Genomic DNA, 25,903 nt, shown 5'->3' on the forward strand with positions numbered 1-25,903 from the left:
GAACGAGGGCTCTCACTCGATCCTTCTCCAGCGCCGCCGCCGCCGAAGCACTTCCGTCGCCGCCGGACCAAATCAAAGCTTCGCATCGTCCCCTCCACCGGACCGTGCGTGCAGTATCTTCGGTCGCCGCTGAAGCACTTCCGTCGCCGCCGTGAGATTTTTCTGCGGAATCGATCATCCCAGCTGACCCGTCCTATCCAATTGACACGCAGGGGCTTGTATTTTTGGTGGCAGCAAATCGATCTTGGGGACAAAGATGGCAAGCAACAAGAGGAGGAAGGCTGTGGCCGCGTCGCTCATGCCGCCGTTAGCCGAGTCGCTGCTGCTGCCGCCGGATGAGCTGATGACGGATGTGTTCCTGTGGCTGCCCGTCAAATCCCTCCTCCGCTTCCGGACCGTCTGCCGCTCCTGGGCCGCGCTGCTCTCCTCCGACGAGTTCTGCGGCCTCCACAGGGCCAAGGTCGAGGCCGAGGCAGCACCGCCACCCAAGCTGCTATTCATCTCGCCGGCCGCGAGCTTCGACTCCACGGGGATTTACTCGTGCTCGCCATCAGGCAACGGTCTCCTGCTCACTCTCAACGACGTGCGTGGTGACCATGTGGACATGACGCCCGCGCCGTGCCACGGCATCACCCTCTTGCATGACGCCGTGGAGCCAGCCTACTATGTTTTCAACGCGACCACACGGGCCGTCACCCGGCTGCCGCCTTGCCAAGACTCCTTCATGGCCATTGCTGGTCTCGGATTCGATTCCAGGAGGAGGGACTACAAGGTAGTGAGGTTGTTTTTCGAGAAACACTTCGGGGTTGATAATATCAAGTGCGAGGTGTACGCCCTTGGTGGCGAGCACGGGGATCGCTGGATGCCGGCTGCCGGTGGTGTGCCCTTTAGGTTCCGCAGGTTTGCCACTGCTGCGATAATCGCAACACGGAGTGAAGCTAAGCTGATGCCGGTGTTCGCAGACGGATTTCTGCACTGGGTTGTCGACTCGCCTCTTTTCCTCGCAAAGCCAAGAGCTGCCGTCTTATCGTTCTCTCTCGCATATGAGACCTTTAGATGGTTCAGGTCACCAATCTTCGAGGTCCCAGGAGTGCACCTGGTGGAGCTTGATGGCCACTTGTGTATGGTCCGGGACCTCCGTCCCGATACTAGTATTATGGAGATTTGGGAAATGCAGGACTGCAACTCTGGTGATTGGACGTTGGCACATCGCATTGATTTGTTACAACATGTTCAGAGAGGTTTGACGGAGCCGCAAATTATTAGTCATTGGTTCTGTTGGCAACTGTGGATCAAGGAACAAGGTAATCTTGGCTACATCCAAACGCAAGGTGATCACCTATGACCCAGTATCTGCAACTCTGGAAACCGTTCTTGCAATCAGAGAAACTCATTCGTCTTACGAAACCGAGCAATCTGCTCCTAGAGTCAGTTTATTTAAAGAGAATCTTGCTTCGATGCACAGAACAAATGAAGAGATAGACTCGGGTTCTCCCTGGCCAAGGCAACTAAGGAGATCCTCCTCCGGCTCCCGGGTAATTTTGCCGTGCAGTTCAAGCTGGTCAGCAAGCAGTGGTTTACATTGATCGAGAGTCGAAGCTTCATGCGCTCTTACTATGAGCATAACAACAACATAGACAGGAGGCCCAAGATCATGCTTGTGGGCAAGGGTGCTAGAGGTCTGGGTTTCAGTTTTGCTCCCATGGGTAAATTGCTTCAAGAGGCTCCTAGTCAAGGAACATGGCTTGGCACAAAGGTGGTTTGCTCCAAGCCCTGTCATGGCATGAACCTGTTAAGTACTGAGAGTGAGGACTATCTCTACAACCCTTGCACAGGTTACTGCAGTAGATACCACACTCAAGGGAGGCTTGTTGGGGAACGTAGTAATTTCAAAAAATTTCTTACGCACACGCAAGATCATGGTGATGCATAGCAACGAGAGGGGAGAGTGTGATCTACGTACCCTTGTAGGCCAACAGCGGAAGCGTTAGCACAACGCGGTTGATGTAGTCGTACGTCTTCACGGCCCGACCGATCAAGTACCGAAACTACAACACCTCCGAGTTTTAGCACACGTTCAGCTCGATGACGATCCCCGGACTCCAATCCAGCAAAGTGTCGGGGAAGAGTTCCATCAGCACGACGGCGTGGTGACGATCTTGATGTTCTACCGTCGCAGGGCTTCGCCTAAGCACCACTACAATATTATCGAGGATTATAGTGGAAGGGGGCACCGCACACGGCTAAGAAAACGATCACGTGGATCAACTTGTGTGTCTAGGGGTGCCCCCTGCCCCCGTATATAAAGGAGCAAGGGAAGGAGGCCGGCCGGCCCTATAGGCGTGCCAAGGAGGAGTCCCCCCTCTCCTAGTCCAATTCGGACCAGGGGGGAGGAGGCGCGCGGCCCACCCTGGCTGCCCTTCTCTCTCTCTCCACTAAGGCCCATATGGCCCATTACTTCTCCCGGGGGGGTTCCGGTAACCCTCCGGTACTCCGGTTTTCTCCAAAATCACCCGGAACACTTCCGATGTCTGAATATAGTCGTCCAATATATCAATCTTTATGTCTCGACCATTTCGAGACTCCTCGTTATGTCCATGATCACATCCGGGACTCCGAACTAACTTCGGTACATCAGAACTCATAAACTCATAATATAACTGTCATCGAAACCTTAAGCGTGCGGACCCTACGGGTTCGAGAACAATGTAGACATGACCGAGACATGTCTCCGATCAATAACCAATAGCGGAACCTGGATGCTCATATTGGCTCCTACATATTCTACGAAGATCTTTATTGGTCAGACCGCATAACAACATACGTTGTTCCCTTTGTCATCGGTATGTTACTTGCCCGAGATTCGATCATCGGTATCTCAATACCTAGTTCAATCTCGTTACCGGCAAGTCTGTTTACTCGTTTCGTAATACGTCATCTCGCAACTAACTCATTAGTTGCAATGCTTGCAAGGCTTATGTGATGTGCATTACCGAGAGGGCCCAGAGATACCTCTCCGACAATCGGAGTGACAAATCCTAATCTCGAAATACGCCAACCCAACATTTACCTTTGGAGACACCTATAGAGCTCCTTTATAATCACCCAGTTACGTTGTGACGTTTGGTAGCACACAAAGTGTTCCTCCGGCAAACGGGAGTTGCATAATCTCATAGTCATAGGAACATGTATAAGTCATGAAGAAAGCAATAGCAACATACTAAACGATCGGGTGCTAAGCTAATGGAATGGGTCATGTCAATCACATCATTCTCCTAATAATGTGATCCCGTTAATCAAATGACAACACATGTCTATGGTTAGGAAACATAACCATCTTTGATTAACGAGCTACTCAAGTAGAGGCATACTAGTGACGTTTAGTTTGTCTATGTATTCACACAAGTATTATGTTTCCGGATAATACAATTCTAGCATGAATAATAAACATTTATCATGATATAAGGAAATAAAATAATAACATTATTATTGCCTCTAGGGCATATTTCCTTCAGTCTCCCACTTGCACTAGAGTCAATAATCTAGATTACACAGTAATGATTCTAACACCCATGGAGCTTTGGTGCTGATCATGTTTTGCTCATGGAAGAGGCTTAGTCAACGGGTCTGCAACATTCAGATCCGTATGTATCTTGCAAATCTCTATGTCTCCCACCTGGACTAGATCCCGGATGGAATTGAAGCGTCTCTTGATGTGCTTGGTTCTCTTGTGAAATCTGGATTCCTTTGCCAAGGAAATTACACCAGTATTGTCACAAAAGATTTTCATTGGACCCGATGCACTAGGTATGACACCTAAATCGGATATGAACTTCTTCATCCAGACTCCTTCGTTTGCTGCTTCCGAAGCAGCTATGTACTCCGCTTCACATGTAGATCCCGCCACAACGCTTTGTTTAGAACTGCACCAACTGACAGCTCCACCGTTTAATGTAAACACGTATCCGGTTTGCGATTTAGAATCGTCCGGATCAGTGTCAAAGCTTGCATCAACGTAACCATTTACGATGAGCTCTTTGTCACCTCCATATATGAGAAACATATCCTTAGTCCTTTTCAGGTATTTCAGGATGTTCTTGACCGCTGTCCAGTGATCCACTCCTGGATTACTTTGGTACCTCCCTGCTAGACTTATAGCAAGACACACATCAGGTCTGGTACACAGCATTGCATATATGATAGAGCCTATGGCTGAAGCATAGGGAACATCTTTCATTTTCTCTCTATCTTCTGCATTGGTCGGGCATTGAGTCTTACTCAATTTCACACCTTGTAACACAGGCAAGAATCCTTTCTTTGCTTGATCCATTTTGAACTTCTTCAAAATTTTGTCAAGGTATGTGCTTTGTGAAAGTCCAATTAAGCGTCTTGATCTATCTCTATAGATCTTAATGCCCAATATGTAAGCAGCTTCACCGAGGTCTTTCATTGAAAAACTCTTATTCAAGTATCCCTTTATGCTATTCAGATATTCTATATCATTTTTGATTAGTAATATGTCATCTACATATAATATCAGAAATGCTACAGAGCTCCCACTCACTTTCTTGTAAATACAGGCTTCTCCAAAAGTTTGTACAAAACCAAATGCTTTGATCACACTATCAAAGCATTTATTCCAACTTCGAGAAGCTTGCACCAGTCCATAAATGGATCGCTGGAGCTTGCATACTTTGTTAGCTCCCTTTGGATCGACAAAACCTTCCGGATGCATCATATACAACTCTTCTTCTAGAAATCCATTCAGGAATGCGGTTTTGACATCCATCTGCCAAATTTCATAATTATAAAATGCGGCAATTGCCAACATGATTCGGACAGACTTAAGCATCGCTACAGGTGAGAAGGTCTCATCGTATTCAATCCCTTGAACTTGTCGAAAACCTTTTCCGACAAGTCGAGCTTTGTAGACAGTAATATTACCGTCAGCGTCAGTCTTCTTCTTGAAGATCCATTTATTCTCAATTGCTTGCCGATCATTGGGCAAGTCAACCAAAGTCCATACTTTGTTCTCATACATGGATCCCATCTCAGATTTCATGGTTTCAAGCCATTTTGCGGAATCTGGGCTCACCATCGCTTCTTCATAGTTCGTAGGTTCATCATGATCTAGTAGCATGACTTCCAGAACAGGATTACCGTACCACTCTGGTGCGGATCTTACTCTGGTTGATCTACGAGGTTCAGTAGTATCTTGTTCTGAAGTTTCATGATCATTATCATTAGCTTCCTCACTAATTGGTGTAGGTGTCACAGAAACTGGTTTCTGTGATGTACTACTTTCCAATAAGGGAGCAGGTACAGTTACCTCGTCAAGTTCTACTTTCCTCCCACTCACTTCTTTCGAGAGAAACTCCTTCGCTAGAAAGTTTCCGAATTTAGCAACAAAAGTCTTGCCTTCGGATCTGTGATAGAAGGTGTATCCAATAGTTTCCTTTGGATATCCTATGAAGACACATTTCTCCGATTTGGGTTCGAGCTTATCAGGTTGAAGCTTTTTCACATAAGCATCGCAGCCCCAAACTTTCAAAAACGACAACTTTGGTTTCTTGCCAAACCACAGTTCATAAGGCGTCGTCTCAATGGATTTTGATGGTGCCCTATTTAACGTGAATGCGGCCATCTCTAGAGCATATCCCCAAAACGATAGCGGTAAATCAGTAAGAGACATCATAGATCGCACCATATCTAGTAAAGTACGATTATGACGTTCGGACACACCATTACGCTGTGGTGTTCCGGGTGGCGTGAGTTGCGAAACTATTCCACATTGTTTCAAATGTACACCAAACTCGTAACTCAAATATTCTCCTCCACGATCAGATCGTAGGAATTTTATTTTCTTGTTACGATGATTTTCAACTTCACTCTGAAATTCTTTAAACTTTTCAAACGTTTCAAACTTATGTTTCATTAAGTAGATATACCCATATCTGCTTAAATCATCTGTGAAGGTGAGAAAATAACGATATCCGCCACGAGCCTCAACATTCATCGGACCACATACATCTGTATGTATGATTTCCAACAAATCTGTTGCTCTCTCCATAGTACCGGAGAACGGTTTTTTTGTCATCTTACCCATAAGGCACGGTTCGCAAGTACCAAGTGATTCATAATCAAGTGGTTCCAAAAGTCCATCAGTATGGAGTTTCTTCATGCGCTTTACACCGATATGACCCAAACGCTAGTGCCACAAATAAGTTGCACTATCATTATCAACTCTGCATCTTTTGGCTTCAACATTATGAATATGTGTGTTACTACTATCGAGATTTAATAAGAATAGACCACTCTTTAAGGGTGCATGACCATAAAAGATATTACTCATATAAATAGAACAACCATTATTCTCTGATTTAAATGAATAACCGTCTTGCATCAAACAAGATCCAGATATAATGTCCATGCTTAACGCTGGCACCAAATAACAATTATTTAGGTCTTATACTAATCCCGAAGGTAGATGTAGAGGTAGCGTGCCGACCGCGATCACATCGACTTTGGAACCATTTCCCACGCGCATCGTCACCTCGTCCTTAGCCAATCTTCGCTTAATCCGTAGTCCCTGTTTCGAGTTGCAAATGTTAGCAACAGAACCAGTATCAAATACCCAGGTGCTACTACGAGCATTAGTAAGGTACACATCAATAACATGTATATCACATATACCTTTGTTCACCTTGCCATCCTTCTTATCCGCCAAATACTTGGGGCAGTTCCGCTTCCAGTGACCAGTATGCTTGCAGTAGAAGCACTCAGTTTCAGGCTTAGGTCCAGGTTTGGGTTTCTTCTCTTGAGTAGCAACTTGCTTGCTGTTCTTTTTGAAGTTCCCCTTCTTCTTTCCTTTGCCCTTTTTCTTGAAACTAGTGGTCTTGTTGACCATCAACACTTGATGCTCCTTCTTGATTTCTACCTCCGCAGCTTTCAGCATTGTGAAGAGCTCGGGAATAGTCTTATTCATCCCTTGCATATTATAGTTCATCACGAAGCTCTTGTAGCTTGGTGGCAGTGATTGGAGAATTCTGTCAATGACACAATCATCTGGAAGATTAACTCCCAATTGAATCAAGTGATTATTATACCCAGACATTTTGAGTATATGCTCACTGACAGAACTGTTCTCCTCCATCTTGCAGCTATAGAACTTATTGGAGACTTCATACCTCTCAATCCGGGCATTTGCTTGAAATATCAACTTCAACTCTTGGAACATCTCATATGCTCCATGACGTTCAAAACATCGTTGAAGTCCTGATTCTAAGCCGTAAAGCATGGCACACTGAACTATCGAGTAGTCATCAGCTTTGCTCTGCCAGACGTTCACAACATCTGGTGTTGCTCCAACAGCAGGCCTAACACCCAGCGGTGTTTCCAGGACGTAATTCTTCTGTGCAGCAATGAGGATAATCCTCAAGTTACGGACCCAGTCCGTGTAATTGCTACCATCATCTTTCAACTTTGCTTTCTCAAGGAACGCATTAAAATTCAACGGAACAACAGCACGGGCCATCTATCTACAATCAAACATAAACAAGCAAGATACTATCAGGTACTAAGTTCATGATAAATTTAGGTTCAATTAATCATATTACTAAAGAACTCCCACTTAGATAGACATCCCTCTAATCCTCTAAGTGATTACGTGATCCAAATCAACTAAACCATGTCCGATCATCACGTGAGATGGAGTAGTTTCATTGGTGAACATCACTATGTTGATCATATCTACTATATGATTCACGCTCGACCTTTCGGTCTCCGTGTTCCGAGGCCATATCTGTATATGCTTGGCTCGTCAAGTATAACCTGAGTATTCCGCGTGTGCAACTGTTTTGCACCCGTTGTATTTGAACGTAGAGCCTATCACACCCGATCATCACGTGGTGTCTCAGCACGAAGAACTTTCACAACGGTGCATACTCAGGGAGAACACTTCTTGATAATTAGTGAGAGATCATCTTAAAATGCTACCGTCAATCAAAGCAAGATAAGATGCATAAAAGATAAACATCACATGCAATCAATATAAGTGATATGATATGGCCATCATCATCTTGTGCTTGTGATCTCCATCTTCGAAGCACCGTCGTGATCACCATCGTCACCGGCGCGACACCTTGATCACCATCGTAGCATCGTTGTCGTCTCGCCAATCTTATGCTTCCACGACTATCGCTACCGCTTAGTGATAAAGTAAAGCATTACAGCGCAATTGCATTGCATACAATAAAGCGACAACCATATGGCTCCTGCCAATTGCCGATAACTTGGTTACAAAACATGATCATCTCATACAATAAAATTTAGCATCATGTCTTGACCATATCACATCACAACATGCCCTGCAAAAACAAGTTAGACGTCCTCTACTTTGTTGTTGCAAGTTTTACGTGGCTGCTACGGGCTTAAGCAAGAACCAATCTTACCTACGCATCAAAACCACTATGATAGTTTGTCAAGTTGGTGCTGTTTTAACCTTCGCAAGGACCGGACGTAGCCACACTCGGTTCAACTAAAGTTGGAGAAACTGACACCCGCTAGCCACCTTTGTGCAAAGCACGTCGGGAGAACCGGTCTCGCGTAAGCGTATGCGTAATGTCGGTCCAGGCCGCTTCGTCCAACAATACCGCCGAACCAAAGTATGATATGCTGGTAAGCAGTATGACTTATATCGCCCACAACTCACTTGTGTTCTACTCGTGCATATAACATCAACACATAAAACCTAGGCTCGGATGCCACTATTGGGGAACGTAGTAATTTCAAAAAAATTCCTACGCACACGCAAGATCATGGTGATGCATAGCAACGAGAGGGGAGAGTGTGATATACGTAGCCTTGTAGACCGACAGCGGAAGCGTTAGCACAACGCGGTTGATGTAGTCGTACTGTTGGGGAACGTAGTAATTTCAAAAAAATTCCTACGCACACGCAAGATCATGGTGATGCATAGCAACGAGAGGAGAGTGTGATCTACGTACCCTTTGTAGATCGACAACGGAAGCATTTGGTTGATGTAGTCATACGTCTTCACGGCCCGACCGATCAAGCACCGAAACTACAGCACCTCCGAGTTTTAGCACACGTTCAGCTCGATGACGATCCCCGGACACCGATCCAGCAAAGTGTCGGGGAAGAGTTCCGTCAGCACGACGGCGTGGTGACGATCTTGATGTACTACTGCTGCAGGGCTTCGCCTAAGCACCGCTACAATATTATCGAGGACTATGGTGGCTGGGGGCGCCGCACACGGCTAAGAATAAGATCACGTGGATCAACTTGTGTTCATGGGGTGCCCCTTGCCTCAGTATATAAAGGATGGAGGAGGAGGAGGCCGGCCAAGGCTAGGTGCGGCCAGGATGTGGAGTCCTACTAGGACTCCAAGTCCTAGTAAGAGTCCACCAAGAGGGGAGGAAGGGAGAAGGAAGTGGAGGAGAAGGAGAGGTGGCCGGCCCCCCTTTCCCTAGTCCAATTCGGACTAGAGGGGAGGGGGCGCAGCAGCCCCTTGGCCCTTTCTCCTCTTCCCACTAAAGCCCATCAAGGCCCATTGCTTCTCCCGTAACTACCCGGTACTCCGAAAAATACCCGAATCACTCGGAACCTTTCCGATGTCCGAATATAGTCGTCCAATATATCAATCTTTACGTCTCGACCATTTCGAGACTCCTCGTCATGTCCCCGATCTCATCCGGGACTCCGAACTCCTTCGGTACATCAAAACTCATAAACTCATAATATAACTGTCATCGAAACCTTAAGCGTGCGGACCCTACGTGTTCGAGAACAATGTAGACATGACCGAGACACGTCTCCGGTCAATAACCAATAGCTGGACCTGGATGCCCATATTGGCTCCTACATATTCTACGAAGATCTTTATCGGTCAGACCGCATAACAACATACGTTGTTCCCTTTGTCATCGGTGTGTTACTTGCCCGAGATTCGATCGTCGGTATCTTAATACCTAGTTCAATCTCGTTACCGGCAAGTCTCTTTACTCGTTCCGTAATACATCATCTCACAACTAACTCATTAGTTGCAATGCTTGCAAGGCTTATGTGATGTGCATTACCGAGAGGGCCCAGAGATACCTCTCCAACAATCGGAGTGACAAATCCTAATCTCGAAATACGCCAACCCAACATGTACCTTTGGAGACGCCTGTAGAGCTCCTTTATAATCACCCAGTTACGTTGTGACGTTTGGTAGCACACAAAGTGTTCCTCCGGCAAACGGGAGTTGCATAATCTCATAGTCATAGGAACATGTATAAGTCATGAAGAAAGCAATAGCAACATACTAAACGATCGGGTGCTAAGCTAATGGAATGGGTCATGTCAATCACATCATTCTCCTAATGATGTGATCCCGTTAATCAAATAACAACTCTTTTGTTTATGGTTAGGAAACATAACCATCTTCGATTAACAAGCTAGTCAAGTAGAGGCATACTAGTGACACTTTGTTTGTCTATGTATTCACACAAGTATTATGTTTCCGGTTAATACAATTCTAGCATGAATAATAAACATTTATCATGATATAAGGAAATAAATAATAACTTTATTATTGCCTCTAGGGCATATTTCCTTCAGTCTCCCACTTGCACTAGAGTCAATAATCTAGTTCACATCGCCATGTGATTTAACAGCAATAGTTCACATCATCATGTGGTTAACACCCATAGTTCACATCGATATGTGATCAACACCCAAAAGGGTTTACTAGAGTCAGTAATATAGTTCACATCGCTATGTGATTAACACCCAAAGAGTACTAAGGTGTGATCATGTTTTGCTTGTGAGATAATTTTAGTCAACGGGTCTGCCATATTCAGATCCGTAAGTATTTTGCGAATTTCTATGTCAACAATGCTCTGCACGGAGCTACTCTAGCTTATTGCTCCCACTTTCAATATGTATCTAGATCGAGACTTAGAGTCATCCAGATCTGTGTCAAAATTTGCATCGACGTAACTTTTTACGACGAACCTTTTTGTCACCTCCATAATTGAGAAATATTTCCTTATTCCACTAAGGATAATTTTAACCGCTCTCCAGTGATCTACTCTTAGATCACTATTGTACTCCCTTGCTTAACACAGTGTAGGGTATACAATAGATCTGGTACACAGCATGGCATACTTTATAGAACCTATGGCTGAGGCATAGGGAATGACTTTCATTCTATTTCTATCTTCTGCCGTGGTCGGGCTTTGAGTCTTACTCAATTTCACACCTTGCAACACAGGCAAGAACTCTTTCTTTGACTGTTCCATTTTGAACTACTTCAAAATCTTGTCAAGGTATGTACTCATTGAAAAACTTATCAAGCGTCTTGATCTATCTCTATAGATCTTGATGCTCAATATGTAAGTAGCTTTACCGAGGTCTTTCTTTGAAAAACTCCTTTCAAATATTCCTTTATGCTTTCCAGAAAATTATACATTATTTCCGATCAACAATATGTTGTTCACATATACTTATCAGAAATGTTGTAGTGCTCCCACTCACTTTCTTGTAAATACAGGCTTCACCGCAAGTCTGTATAAAAATATATGCTTTGATCAACTTATCAAAGCGTATATTCCAACTCCGAGATTCTTGCACCAGTCCATAGATGGATCGCTGGAGCTTGCATATTTAGTTAACACCTTTAGGATCGACAAAACCTTCTAGTTGCATCGTATACAACTCTTCTTTAGTAAATCCATTAAGGAATGTAGTTTTGTTTATCCATTTGCCAGATTTCATAAAATGCGGCAATTGCTAACATGATTCGGACAGACTTAAGCATAGATACGAGTGAGAAAATCTCATCGTAGTCAACACCTTGAACTTGTCGAAAACCTTTTGCGACAATTCTAGCTTTGTAGATAGTAACACTACTATCAGCGTCCGTCTTCCTCTTGAAGAACCATTTATTTTCTATGGCTTGCCGATCATCGGGCAAATCCATCAAAGTCCATACTTTGTTCTCATACATGGATCATATCTCAGATTTCATGGCCTCAAACCATTTCGCGGAATCTGGGCTCATCATCGCTTCCTCATAGTTCGCAAGTTCGTCATGGCTAGTAACATGACTTCCAGAATAGGATTACCGTACCACTCTGGTGTGGATCTCACTCTGGTTTACCTACGAGATTTGGTAGTAACTTGATCTGAAGTTACATGATCATCATCATTAGCTTCCTCACTAATTGGTGTAGTAGTCACAGGAACAGATTTCTGTGATGAACTACTTTCCAATAAGGGAGCAGGTACAGTTACCTCATCAAGTTCTACTTTCCTCCCACTCACTTCTTTCGAGAGAAACTCCTTCTCTGGAAAGGATCCATTCTAAGCAACGAATATCTTGCCTACGGATCTATGATAGAAGGTGTACCCAACATTTTATTTTGGGTATCCTATGAAGACGCACTTCTCCGATTTGAGTTTGAGCTTATCAGGATGAAACTTTTTCATGTAAGCATCGCAACCCCAAACTTTAAGAAACGACAACTTTGGTTTCTTGCCAAACCATAGTTCATACGGTGTCGTCTCACAGATTTAGATGGTGCCCTTTTAACGTGAATGCAGCTGTCTCTAATGCATAACCCCAAAATGATAGTGGTAGATCGGTAAGAGACATCATAGATCGCACCATATCTAATAAAGTACGGTTATGACGTTCGGACACACCATTACATTGTGATGTTCCAGGTGGCGTGAGTAGTGAAACTATTTCACATTGTTTTAAACTGAAGGCCAAACTCGTAACTCAAATACTCTTCTCTACGATCAGATCGTAGAAACTTTATTTTCTTTTTACGATGATTTTTCACTTCACTCTGAAATTCTTTGAACTTTTCAAATGTTTCAGACTTATGTTTCATCAAGTAGATATACTCATATCTGCTCAAATCATCTGTGAAGATCAGAAAATAATGATACTTGTCGCGAGCCTCAATATTTATCGGACCACATACATCAGTATGTATGATTTCCAACAAATCTGTTGCTCGCTCCATTGTTCCGAAGAACAGAGTCTTAGTCATCTTGCCCATGAGGCATGGTTTGCAAGCATCAACTGATTCATAATCAAGTGATTCCAAAAGCCCATCAGCATGGAGTTTCTTCATGCGCTTTACACCAATATGACCTAAACGGTAGTGCCACAAATAAGTTGCACTATCATTATTAACTTTGCATCTTTTGGTTTCAATATTATGATTATGTGTATCACTACGATCGAGATCCAACGAACTATTTTCATTGGGTGTGTAACCATATAAGGTTTTATTCATGTAAACAGAACAACAATTTATTCTCTTACTTAAATGAATAACCGTATTGCAATAAACATGATCAAATCATATTCATGCTCAACGCAAAAACCAAATAACACTTATTTAGGTTCAACACTAATCCCGAAAGTATAGGGGAGTGTGCGATGATGATCATATCAATCTTGGAACCACTTCCAACACACATCGTCACTTCACCCTTAACTAGTCTCTGTTTATTCTGCAACTCCCGTTTCGAGTTACTAATCTTAGCAACTGAACTAGTATCAAATACTGAGGGGTTGCTATAAACACTAGTAAAGTACACATCAATAACATGTATATCAAATATACTTTTGTTCACTTTGCCATCCTTCTTATCCGCCAAATACTTGGGGCAGTTCCGCTTCCAGTGACCAGTCCCTTTGCAGTAGAAGCACTTAGTCTTAGGCTTAGGACCAGACTTGGACTTCTTCACTTGAGCAGCAACTTGCTTGCCATTCTACTTGAAGTTCCCCTTCTTCCCTCTGCCCTTTTCTTGAGACTAGTGGTCTTGTCTACCATCAACACTTGATGTTTTTCTCGATTTCTACCTTCGTCAATTTCCGCATTACGAAGAGCTTGGGAATCGTTTCCGTTATCCCTTGCATATCATAGTTCATCATGAAGTTCTACTAACTTGGTGATGGTGACTAGAGAATTCTGTCAATCACTATCTTATCTAGAAGATTAACTCCCACTTGATTCAAGCGATTGTAGTACTCAGACAATCTGAGCATATGCTCACTAGTTGAGCGATTCTCCTCCATCTTTTAGCTATAGAACTTGTTGGAGACTTCATATCTCCCAACTCGGGTATTTGCTTGAAATATTAACTTCAACTCCTGGAACATCTCATATGCTCCATGACGTTCAAAACGTCTTTGAAGTCCCGATTCTAAGCCATTAAGCATGGTGCACTAAACTATCAAGTAGTCATCATATTGAGCTAGCCAAACGTTCATAACGTCTGCATCTGCTCCTGCAATAGGTCTGTCACCTAGCGGTGCATCAAGGACATAATTCTTCTGTACAGCAATGAGGATAAACCTCATATCACGGATCCAATCTGCATCATTGCTACCAACACAATTTTCTCTAGGAACATATCAAAATAAACACAGGGAAACAACAACGCGAGCTATTGATCTACAACATAATTTGCAAAATACTACCAGGACTAAGTTCATGATAAATTTAAGTTCAATTAATCATATTACTTAAGAATTCCCACTTAGATAGACATCCCTCTAATCCTCTAAGTGATCACGTGATCCAAATCAACTAAACCATGTCCGATCATCACGTGAGATGGAGTAGTTTCATTGGTGAACATCACTATGTTGATCATATCTACTATATGATTCATGCTCGACCTTTCGGTCTCCGTGTTCCGAGGCCGTATCTGTATATGCTTGGCTCGTCAAGTATATAACCTGAGTATTCCGCGTGTGCAACTGTTTTGCACCCGTTGTATTTGAACGTAGAGCCTATCACACCCGATCATCACGTGGTGTCTCAGCACGAAGAACTTTTGCAACGGTGCATACTCAGGGAGAACACTTCTTGATAATTAGTGAGAGATCATCTTAAAATGCTACCGTCAAACTAAGCAAAATAAGATGTATAAAAGATAAACATCATATGCAATCAAAATATGTGACATGATATGGCCATCATCATCTTGCGCCTTTGATCTCCATCTCCAAAGTACTGTCATGATCTCTATCGTCACCGGCATGACACCATGATCTCCATCATCTTGATCTATATCAATGTGTCGTCACACGGTCGTCTCGCCAACTATTGCTCTTGCAACTATTGCTATCGCATAGCGATAAAGTAAAGCAATTATTTGGTGCTTGCATCTTATGCAATAAAGAGACAACCATAAGGCTTTTGCCAGTTGCCGATAACTTTAACAAAACATGATCATCTCATACAACAACTTATATCTCATCACGTTTTGACCATATCACATCACAACATGCCCCGCAAAAACAAGTTAGACGTCCTCTACTTTGTTGTTGCAAGTTTTACGTGGCTGCTACGGGCTTAAGCAAGAACCAATCATACCTACGCATCAAAACCACAACGATAGTTTGTCAAGTTGGTGTTGTTTTAACCTTCGCAAGGACCGGGCGTAGCCACACTCGGTTCAACTAAAGTTGGAGAAACTGTCACCCGCTAGCCACCTTTGTGCAAAGCACGTCGGGAGAACCGGTCTCGTGTAAGCGTACGCGTAATGTCGGTCCGGGCCGCTTCATCCAACAATACCGCCGAACCAAAGTATGACATGCTGGTAAGCAGTATGACTTATATCGCCCACAACTCACTTGTGTTCTACTCGTGCATATAACATCAAACCATAAAAACCTAGGCTCGGATGCCACTGTTGGGGAACGTAGTAATTTCAAAAAAATTCCTACGCACACGCAAGATCATGGTGATGCATAGCAACGAGAGGGGGGAGTATGATCTACGTACCCTTGCAACTCTTCCTCGACACTTCCGCGACGGTAGAACATCAAGATCGTCTCCACGCCGTCGTGCTGACGGAACTCTTCCCCGACACTTTGCTGGATCGGAGTCCGGGGATCGTCATCGAGCTGAACGTGTGCTAAAACTCGGAGGTGCCGTAGTTTCGGTGCTTGATCGGTCGGGCCGTGAAGACGTACGTGAAGGAAATATGCCCTAGAGGCAATAATAAAGTTATTATTTATTTCCTTATATCATGATAAATGTTTATTATTCATGCTAGAATTGTATTAACCGGAAACATAATACTTGTATGAATACATAGACAAACAAAGTGTCACTAGTATGCCTCTACTTGACTAGCTCGTTAATCGAAGATGGTTATGTTTCCTAACCATAAACAAAAGAGTTGTTATTTGATTAACGGGATCACATCATTAGGAGAATGATGTGATTGACATGACCCATTCCATTAGCTTAGCACCCGATCGTTTAGTATGTTGCTATTGCTTTCTTCATGACTTATACATGTTCCTATGACTATGAGATTATGAAAGGGTACGTAGATCATACTCCTCCCTCTCGTTGCTACGAAATTTTTTGTGAGCGTAGGAAATTTTTTGAAATTACTACGAAACCCAACAGTGGCATCCGAGCCTAGGTTTTATATGTTGATGTTATATGCACGAGTAGAACACAAGTGAGTTGTGGGCGATATAGGTCATACTACTTACCAGCATGTCATACTTTGGTTCGGCGGTATTGTTGGACGAAGCGGCCCGGACTGACATTACGCGTACGCTTACGCGAGACCGGTTCTCCTGACGTGCTTTGCACATAGGTGGCTTGCGGGTGACAGTTTCTCCAACTTTAGTTGAACCAAGTGTGGCTACGTCCGGTCCTTGCGAAGGTTAAAACAGCACCAACTTGACAAACTATCATTGTGGTTTTGACGCGTAGGTAAGATTGGTTCTTGCTTAAGCCCGTAGCAGCCACGTAAAACATGCAACAACAAAGTAGAGGACGTCTAACTTGTTTTTGCAGGGCATGTTGTGATGTGATATGGTCAAGACATGATGCTAAATTTTATTGTATGAGATGATCATGTTTTGTAACCGAGTTATCGGCAATTGGCAGGAGCCATATGGTTGTCTCTTTATTGTATGCAATGCAATCGTGCTGTAATGCTTTACTTTATCACTAAGCGGTAGCGATAGTCGTGGAAGCATAAGATTGGCGAGACGACAACGATGCTATGATGGAGATCAAGGTGTTGCGCCAGTGACGATGGTGATCATGACGGTGCTTCGAAGATGGAGATCACAAGCACAAGATGATGATGGCCATATCATATCACTTATATTGATTGCATGTGATGTTTATCTTTTATGCATCTTATCTTGCTTTGATTGACGGTAGCATTATAAGATGATCTCTCACTAAATTATCAAGAAGTGTTCTCCCTGAGTATGCACCATTGCGAAAGTTCTTCGTGCTGAGACACCACGTGATGATCGGGTGTGATAGGCTCTACGTTCAAATACAACGGGTGCAAAACAGTTGCACACGCGGAATACTCAGGTTATACTTGACGAGCCAAGCATATACAGATATGGCCTCGGAACACGGAGACCGAAAGGTCGAGCGTGAATCATATAGTAGATATGATCAACATAGTGATGTTCACCAATGAAACTACTCCATCTCACGTGATGATCGGACATGGTTTAGTTGATTTGGATCACGTAATCACTTAGAGGATTAGAGGGATGTCTATCTAAGTGGGAGTTCTTTAAGTAATATGATTAATTGAACCTAAATTTATCATGAACTTAGTACCTGATAGTATCTTGCTTGTTTATGTATGATTGTAGATAAATGGCCCGTGCTGTTGTTCCGTTGAATTTTAATGCGTTCCTTGAGAAATCAAAGTTGAAAGATGATGGTAGCAATTACACGGACTGGGTCCGTAACTTGAGGATTATCCTCATTGCTGCACAGAAGAATTACGTCCTAGAAGCACCGCTGGGTGCCAGGCCTGCTGCTGGAGCAACACCAGATGTTGTGAACGTCTGGCAAAGCAAAGCTGATGACTACTCGATAGTTCAGTGTGCCATGCTTTACGGCTTAGAACTAGGACTTCAATGACGTTTTGAACGTCATGGAGCATATGAGATGTTCCAGGAGTTGAAGTTAATATCTCAAGCAAATGCCCGGATTGAGAGATATGAAGTCTCCAATAAGTTCTATAGCTGCAAGATGGAGGAGAACAGTTCTGTCAGTGAGCATATACTCAAAATGTCTGGGTATAATAATCACTTGATTCAAATGGGAGTTAATCTTCCAGATGATTGCGTCATTGACAGAATTCTCCAATCACTGCCACCAAGCTACAAGAGCTTCGTGATGAACTATAATATGCAAGGGATGAATAAGACTATTCCCGAGCTCTTCGCAATGCTGAAAGCTGCGGAGGTAGAAATCAAAAAGGAGCATCAAGTGTTGATGGTCAACAAGACCACTAGTTTCAAGAAAAAGGGCAAAGGGAAGAAGAAGGGGAACTTCAAGAAGAACAGCAAGCAAGTTGCTGCTCAAGAGAAGAAACCCAAGTCTGGACCTAAGCCTGAAACTGAGTGCTTCTACTGCAAGCAGACCGGTCACTGGAAGCGGAACTGCCCCAAGTATTTGGCGGATAAGAAGGATGGCAAGGTGAACAAAGGTATATGTGATATACATGTTATTGGTGTGTACCTTACTAATGCTCGCAGTAGCACCTGGGTATTTGATACTGGTTCTATTGCTAATATTTGCAACTCGAAACAGGGACTACGGATTAAGCGAAGATTGGCTAAGGACGAGGTGACGATGCGCGTGGGAAACGGTTCCAAAGTCGATGTGATCGCGGTCGGCACACTACCTCTACATCTACCTTCGGGATTAATATTAGACCTGAATAATTGTTATTTGGTGCCAGCGTTAAGCATGAACATTATATCTGGATCTTGTTTGATGCGAGACGGTTATTCATTTAAATCAGAGAATAATGGTTGTTCTATTTATATGAGTAATATCTTTTATGGTCATGCACCCTTGAAGAGTGGTCTATTCTTATTGAATATCGATAGTAGTAACACACATATTCATAATGTTGAAGCCAAAAGATGCAGAGTTGATAATGATAGTGCAACTTATTTGTGGCACTAGCGTTTAGGTCATATCGGTGTAAAGCGCATGAAGAAACTCCATACTGATGGACTTTTGGAACCACTTGATTATGAATCAATTGGTACTTGCGAATTGTGCCTCATGGGCAAGATGACTAAAACGCCGTTCTCCGGTACTATGGAGAGAGCAACAGATTTGTTGGAAATCATACATACAGATGTATGTGGTCCGATGAATATTGAGGCTCGTGGCGGATATTGTTATTTTCTCACCTTCACAGATGATTTAAGCAGATATGGGTATATCTACTTAATGAAACATAAGTCTGAAACGTTTGAAAAGTTCAAAGAATTTCAGAGTGAAGTTGAAAATCATCGTAACAAGAAAATAAAGTTTCTACGATCTGATCGTGGAGGAGAATATTTGAGTTACGAGTTTGGTGTACATTTGAAACAATGCGGAATAGTTTCGCAACTCACGCCACCCGGAACACCACAGCGTAATGGTGTGTCCGAACGTCGTAATCGTACTTTACTAGATATGGTGCGATCTATGATGTCTCTTACTGATTTACCGCTATCGTTTTGGGGTTATGCTTTGGAGACGGCCGCATTCATGTTAAATAGGGCACCATCAAAATCCGTTGAGACGACGCCTTATGAACTATAGTTTGGCAAGAAACCAAAGTTGTCGTTTCTGAAAGTTTGGGGCTACGATGCTTATGTGAAAAAGCTTCAATCTGATAAGCTCGAACCCAAATCGGAGAAATGTGTCTTCATAGGATATCCAAAGGAGACTATTGGATACACCTTCTATCACAGATCCGAAGGCAAGACTTTTGTTGCTAAGTTCGGAAACTTTCTAGAGAAGGAGTTTCTCTCAAAAGAAGTGAGTGGGAGGAAAGTAGAACTTGACGAGGTAACTGTACCTGCTCCCTTATTGGAAAGTAGTGCATCACAAAAAACTATTTCTGTGACACCTACACCAATTAGTGAGGAAGCTAATGATAATGATCATGAAACTTCAGAACAAGATACTACTGAACCTCGTAGATCAACCAGAGTGAGATCCGCACCAGAGTGGTACGGTAATCCTGTTCTGGAAGTCATGCTACTAGATCATGATGAACCTACGAACTATGAAGAAGCGATGGTGAGCCAAGATTCCGCAAAATGGCTTGAAGCCATGAAATCTGAGATGGGATCCATGTATGAGAACAAAGTATGGACTTTGGTTGACTTGCCCAATGATCGGCAAGCAATTGAGAATAAATGGATCTTCAAGAAGAAGACTGACGCCGACGGTAATATTACTGTCTACAAAGCTCGACTTGTCGCAAAAGGGTTTCGGCAAGTTCAAGGGATTGACTACGATGAGACCTTCTCACCCGTAGCGATGCTTAAGTCTGTCCGAATCATGTTAGCAATTGCCGCATTTTATGATTATGAAATTTGGCAGATGGATGTCAAAACTGCATTCCTGAATGGATTTCTGGAAGAAGAGTTGTATATGATGCAACCGGAAGGTTTTGTCGATCCAAAGGGAGCTAACAAAGTGTGCAAGCTCCAGCGATCCATTTATGGACTGGTGCAAGCCTCTCGGAGTTGGAATAAACGCTTTGATAGTGTGATCAAAGCATTTGGTTTTATACAGACTTTTGGAGAAGCCTGTATTTACAAGAAAGTGAGTGGGAGCTCTGTAGCATTTCTGATATTATATGTGGATGACATATTACTGATTGGAAATGATATAGAATTTCTGGATAGCATAAAGGGATACTTGAATAAGAGTTTTTCAATGAAAGACCTCGGCGAAGCTGCTTACATATTAGGCATAAAGATCTATAGAGATAGATCGAGATGTTTAATTGGACTTTCACAAAGCACATACCTTGACAAGATTTTGAAGAAGTTCAAAATGGATCAAGCAAAGAAAGGGTTCTTGCCTGTGTTACAAGGTGTGAAGTTGAGTCGGACTCAATGCCCGACCACTGCAGAAGATAGAGAGAAGATGAAAGATGTTCCCTATGCTTCAGCCATAGGCTCTATCATGTATGCAATGCTGTGTACCAGACCTGATGTGTGCCTTGCTATAAGTCTAGCAGGGAGGTACCAAAGTAATCCAGGAGTGGATCACTGGACAGCGGTCAAGAACATCCTGAAGTACCTGAAAAGGACTAAGGATATGTTTCTCGTATATGGAGGTGACAAAGAGCTCATCGTAAACGGTTACGTTGATGCAAGCTTTGACACTGATCCGGATGATTCTAAATCGCAAACCGGATACGTGTTTACATTAAACGGTGGAGCTGTCAGTTGGTGCAGTTCTAAACAAAGCGTCGTGGCGGGATCTACGTGTGAAGCGGAATACATAGCTGCTTCGGAAGCAGCAAATGAAGGAGTCTGGATGAAGGAGTTCATATCCGATCTAGGTGTCATACCTAGTGCATCGGGTCCAATGAAAATCTTTTGTGACAATACTGGTGCAATTGCCTTGGCGAAGGAATCCAAATTTCACAAGAGAACCAAGCACATCAAGAGACGCTTCAATTCCATCCGGGATCTAGTCCAGGTGGGAGACATAGAGATTTGCAAGATACATACGGATCTGAATGTTGCAGACCCGTTGACTAAGCCTCTTCCACGAGCAAAACATGATCAGCACCAAGGCTCCATGGGTGTTAGAATCATTACTGTGTAATCTAGATTATTGACTCTAGTGCAAGTGGGAGACTGAAGGAAATATGCCCTAGAGGCAATAATAAAGTTATTATTTATTTCCTTATATCATGATAAAAGTTTATTATTCATGCTAGAATTGTATTAACCAGAAACATAATACATGTGTGAATATATAGACAAACAGAGTGTCACTAGTATGCCTCTACTAGACTAGCTTGTTAATCAAAGATGGTTATGTTTCCTAACCATGGACAAAGAGTTGTCATTTGATTAACAGGATCACATCATTAGTTGAATGATCTGATTGACATGACCCATTCCATTAGCTTAGCACCCGATCGTTTAGTATGTTGCTATTGCTTTCTTCATGACTTATACATGTTCCTATGACTATGAGATTATGCAACTCCCGTTTGCCAGAGGAACACTTTCTGTGCTACCAAACGTCACAACGTAACTGGGTGATTATAAAGGAGCTCTACAGGTGTCTCCAAAGGTACATGTTGGGTTGGCGTATTTCGAGATTAGGATTTGTCACTCCGATTGTCGGAGAGGTATCTCTGGGCCCTCTCGGTAATGCACATCACTTAAGCCTTGCAAGCATTGCAACTAATGAGTTAGTTGCGGGATGATGTATTACAGAACGAGTAAAGAGACTTGCCGGTAACGAGATTGAACTAGGTATAGGATACCGACGATTGAATCTCGGGCAAGTAACATACCGATGACAAAGGGAACAACGTATGTTGTTATGCGGTCTGACCGATAAAAGATCTTCGTAGAATATGTAGGAGCCAATATGAGCATCCAGGTTCCGCTATTGGTTATTGACCGGAGACGTGTCTCGGTCATGTCTACATTGTTCTCGAACCCGTAGGGTCCGCACGCTTAAGGTTACGATGACAGTTATATTATGAGTTTATGCATTTTGATGTACTGAAGGTTGTTCGGAGTCCCGGATGTGATCACGGACATGACGAGGAGTCTCGAAATGGTCGAGACATAAAGATTGATATATTGGAAGCCTATGTTTGGATATCGGAAGTGTTCCGGGTGAAATCGGGATTTTACCGGAGTACCGGGAGGTTACCGGAACCCCCCGGGAGGTATATGGGCCTTAGTGGGCCTTAGTGGAAGAAGAGAAGAGGCAGCCAGGGCTGGGCCGCGCGCCCCTCACCCCTAGTCTGAATAGGACAAGGAGAGAGGGGGCCGGCGCCCCCCTCCTTCTCTCTCTCTCTTTTCCCACCCCACGAATCCTATTCCAACTAGGAAAGGGGGGAGTCCTACTCCCAGAGGGAGTAGGACTCCTCCTGGCGCGCCACACCTTGGCCGGCCGGCCCCCCCTCCCTTGAACCTTTATATACGGAGGCAAGGGCACCCCTAGAGACACAAGTTGATCCACGTGATCATATTCTTAGCCGTGTGCGGTGCCCCCTTCCACCATAGTCCTCGATAATATTGTAGCAGTGCTTAGGCGAAGCCCTGCGATGGCAGTACATCAAGATCATCACCACGCTGTCGTGCTGAGGGAACTCTTCCCCGACACTTTGCTGGATCGGAGTCCGGGGATCGTCATCGAGATGAACGTGTTCTAGAACTCGGAGGTGCCGTAGTTTCGGTGCTTGATCGGTCGGGCCGTGGAGACGTACGACTACATCAACCAAACGCTTCCGTTGTCGATCTACAAGGGTACGTAGATCATACTCCCCCCTCTCGTTGCTATGCATCACCATGATCTTGCGTGAGCGTAGGAAATTTTTTGAAATTACTACGAAACCCAACAACGCAGGTGGGCGATGATGACTTCCTGGTGGTGTTTCCCTCAGCAGATCTCCCGCACATGGCCAAGTCAAGTGGAAAACTTTTCCTCCCTTCCCATGACATTACCGCAAGGGTGCGGGACAGACTCCATGAGGTGATCCAACCGATGACCATGCCGGAAGTGTGGGTTAAACTCCATGGCATCCCCTAAAAACACCGCAGGGAGGAGAGGGTCAAGGAAGGCTTTAAGATGTTGGGGCGGCCAATTGTGGTGGATGAATTGTCTCTCATTCGGTTGGGGCCAGTGAGGATGAAACTGGCTTGTAAGGCACCAGAGAAGCTGAACGGCACGGTGGAAGTGTGGTTTAACCATGAAGGATATCAGATTAAGGTTGAGGTGGAGCGGCCGAACCAGCATAGGGGCGCGGGTGGAGCGGGGTCTGGTGTTGGGCGATCCGGAGCGTCCCAACCTCCCCCTCCGCCCAAGGCCAGTGATCCGGCCCCGGTGGCCCCTAGTGCTGCCAAAGGCAAGCCGGAGGCGGGGCAGAGTGCTGGGCAGTCGCGGCAGGACGTGGTGATGGGAGGGCAAGAAGAGGATCTAGAAGACATCATGCAAGATACTTCCATTGACACAGAGACTTGGGACAAACTTGGCGTGATGGATGGGCGGGCGATGGTGGTGGCGACCCAGGATACCGCCGTGAGTGGCCCGAACCTGGCGCGTGATCTGGCAGGAGCCTTTGATGAGTATGGATCCAACTTGCCGCTATAGTTTCCGGCGCCTCGTCCCTCCCTGGCGTTAGCGTCCGGGGCTGATACTGGTGCGGGGCTGGTGGGGGGGAGGACCTCAATCCCCTCCTCTCCGGTGGCTGTGCAGGGTGGGGCTGCTGAGCTGACCAAGGATGGTGTCACCCCGGCCTCGGGCAAGCGGGGCTCAGGGGGAACGGGCAGGCCGCCCAAGAAGACGGCGGGCAGGAAGCCGGGGCCCAAGACTATGGCCCAGTCCACCCCAAGCGTGGTGGCTTCCTTGCGTGGCGAGCTGGGGACAGAGTTGGCGGCGGGGGATGTGGGCTTCAAGGCCAAGCGCTCCAAGGCCACGCCGGTGGCGACGCGGGAGCCGAGTACCAGGGTGAAGGCCAAGCTGGGGGATCTCTCATCCATGGAGAGCGCGAAGCTGCGTGCGGTAGACAAGAACTTGGACGTGTCAGGTAACCCCCTCCCATCTTTTAAAATACTCAGCGCATTCTCGGATGAGCATCTTGCTTCGATTTTACATGATAGTGGGGTTGAATTGGGGACTAGCCCTACTGCTATTATTTCGTTAGTGCGCGCGCGCGAGGAGGCACAAGCTGCCTTGGCCGAGGCGGCGGCGCGGTGCCATGCCTCGGATGCACAGAACAACTGCCCAGGGGGTCAGTTGGCAGTGGTGGTGCCCGAAGGGGAGGCAGAGCCGAGGGAAGGTTCTGACATCCCCTCTTCCAGCCGTGCGCCGGCTAGGAAGAGAGTGCAAAAGGCGGTGAGCTCGCGAGGAGTTCGCCTTCGTAATCGGGTGCTGTAATGCGGTTTTTGTTTTGGAATATTCGGGGCTGTGGGCATGTAGGGCGCCGCACGCAGCTCAGGGAATACATGGCCAAGGAGCGCATTGACGTGGTTGCGTTACAGGAAACCATCAAGGCTGACTTTTCTTCCCGTGATTTACTTGCGATCGACCCGTTACAGTGATTTGATTGGCGTTGGGTTCCTGCTTCGGGCCATTCGGGTGGCCTTCTCATGGGTTGTAAAAGTGATGTATGTGATGTAATGTTGTGGGAATTTGGTGTATTTTGCATTATGGCCACGATTAGGCACCGTGCTTCCAACCTGGTTTGGGTAGTTATTGGTGTCTATGGGCCTGCGGATCATTCGAAGTCTGCAGGTTTTCTAGATGAGGTCTCGGTGATGGTGGGGGCCAAACGGGCAGCTAACCTCCCGATCATTGTGGGAGGGGATTTTAACTTGATCCGATCGGGTTCGGACAAGAACAACGGCATTGTCGACTGGGCTAGGGTGTCCCTTTTCAACAACGCAATTGCGGCGGCCTCGTTACGTGAGGCTTCCCGGACCGGGGCGAGATATACGTGGACCAACAAACAGCTCCATCCGGTTAGGTCAGTTCTTGATCGTGTATTTTTTACCCCGGAGTGGGAAGCGCTTTTCCCGATGTGCTCGTTAGTGGTAGAGACTAGGATCGGATCTGACCACATCCCGCTGATCTTTTCCTCAGGGGAGGAGCAGATTCGTCGTAGTAGTAGATTCTTTTTCGAAACGGCATGGTTTGAAGCAGAGGGCTTCGAGAGCATGGTGCGCGAGAGGTGGGATTCTATTGTGTCTCATATGGGCCCCCAAAGGGGCCCGGCCGAGTTTTGGTCGATAGGCGCGGCTAGGCTTCGTGCGTTCCTCAGGGGCTGGGGAGCCAATTTTGGTAGCGAATCCAAAAAGGAACGCGCC

The 25,903-nt window shown here is 44.9% G+C and overlaps 1 pseudogene; it reads left to right on the forward strand.

The window, feature by feature from the left end:
* The first annotated feature begins 161 nt into the window (after positions 1-161).
* On the forward strand, positions 162-24,974 carry LOC125532990 (uncharacterized; annotated as a pseudogene).
* The last annotated feature ends 929 nt before the right edge of the window (positions 24,975-25,903 follow it).

Source organism: Triticum urartu, chromosome 1A, assembly GCF_056163025.1.
Source record: "Triticum urartu cultivar PI428250 chromosome 1A, HENAU_Tu73, whole genome shotgun sequence".
NCBI lineage: Eukaryota > Viridiplantae > Streptophyta > Magnoliopsida > Poales > Poaceae > Triticum > Triticum urartu.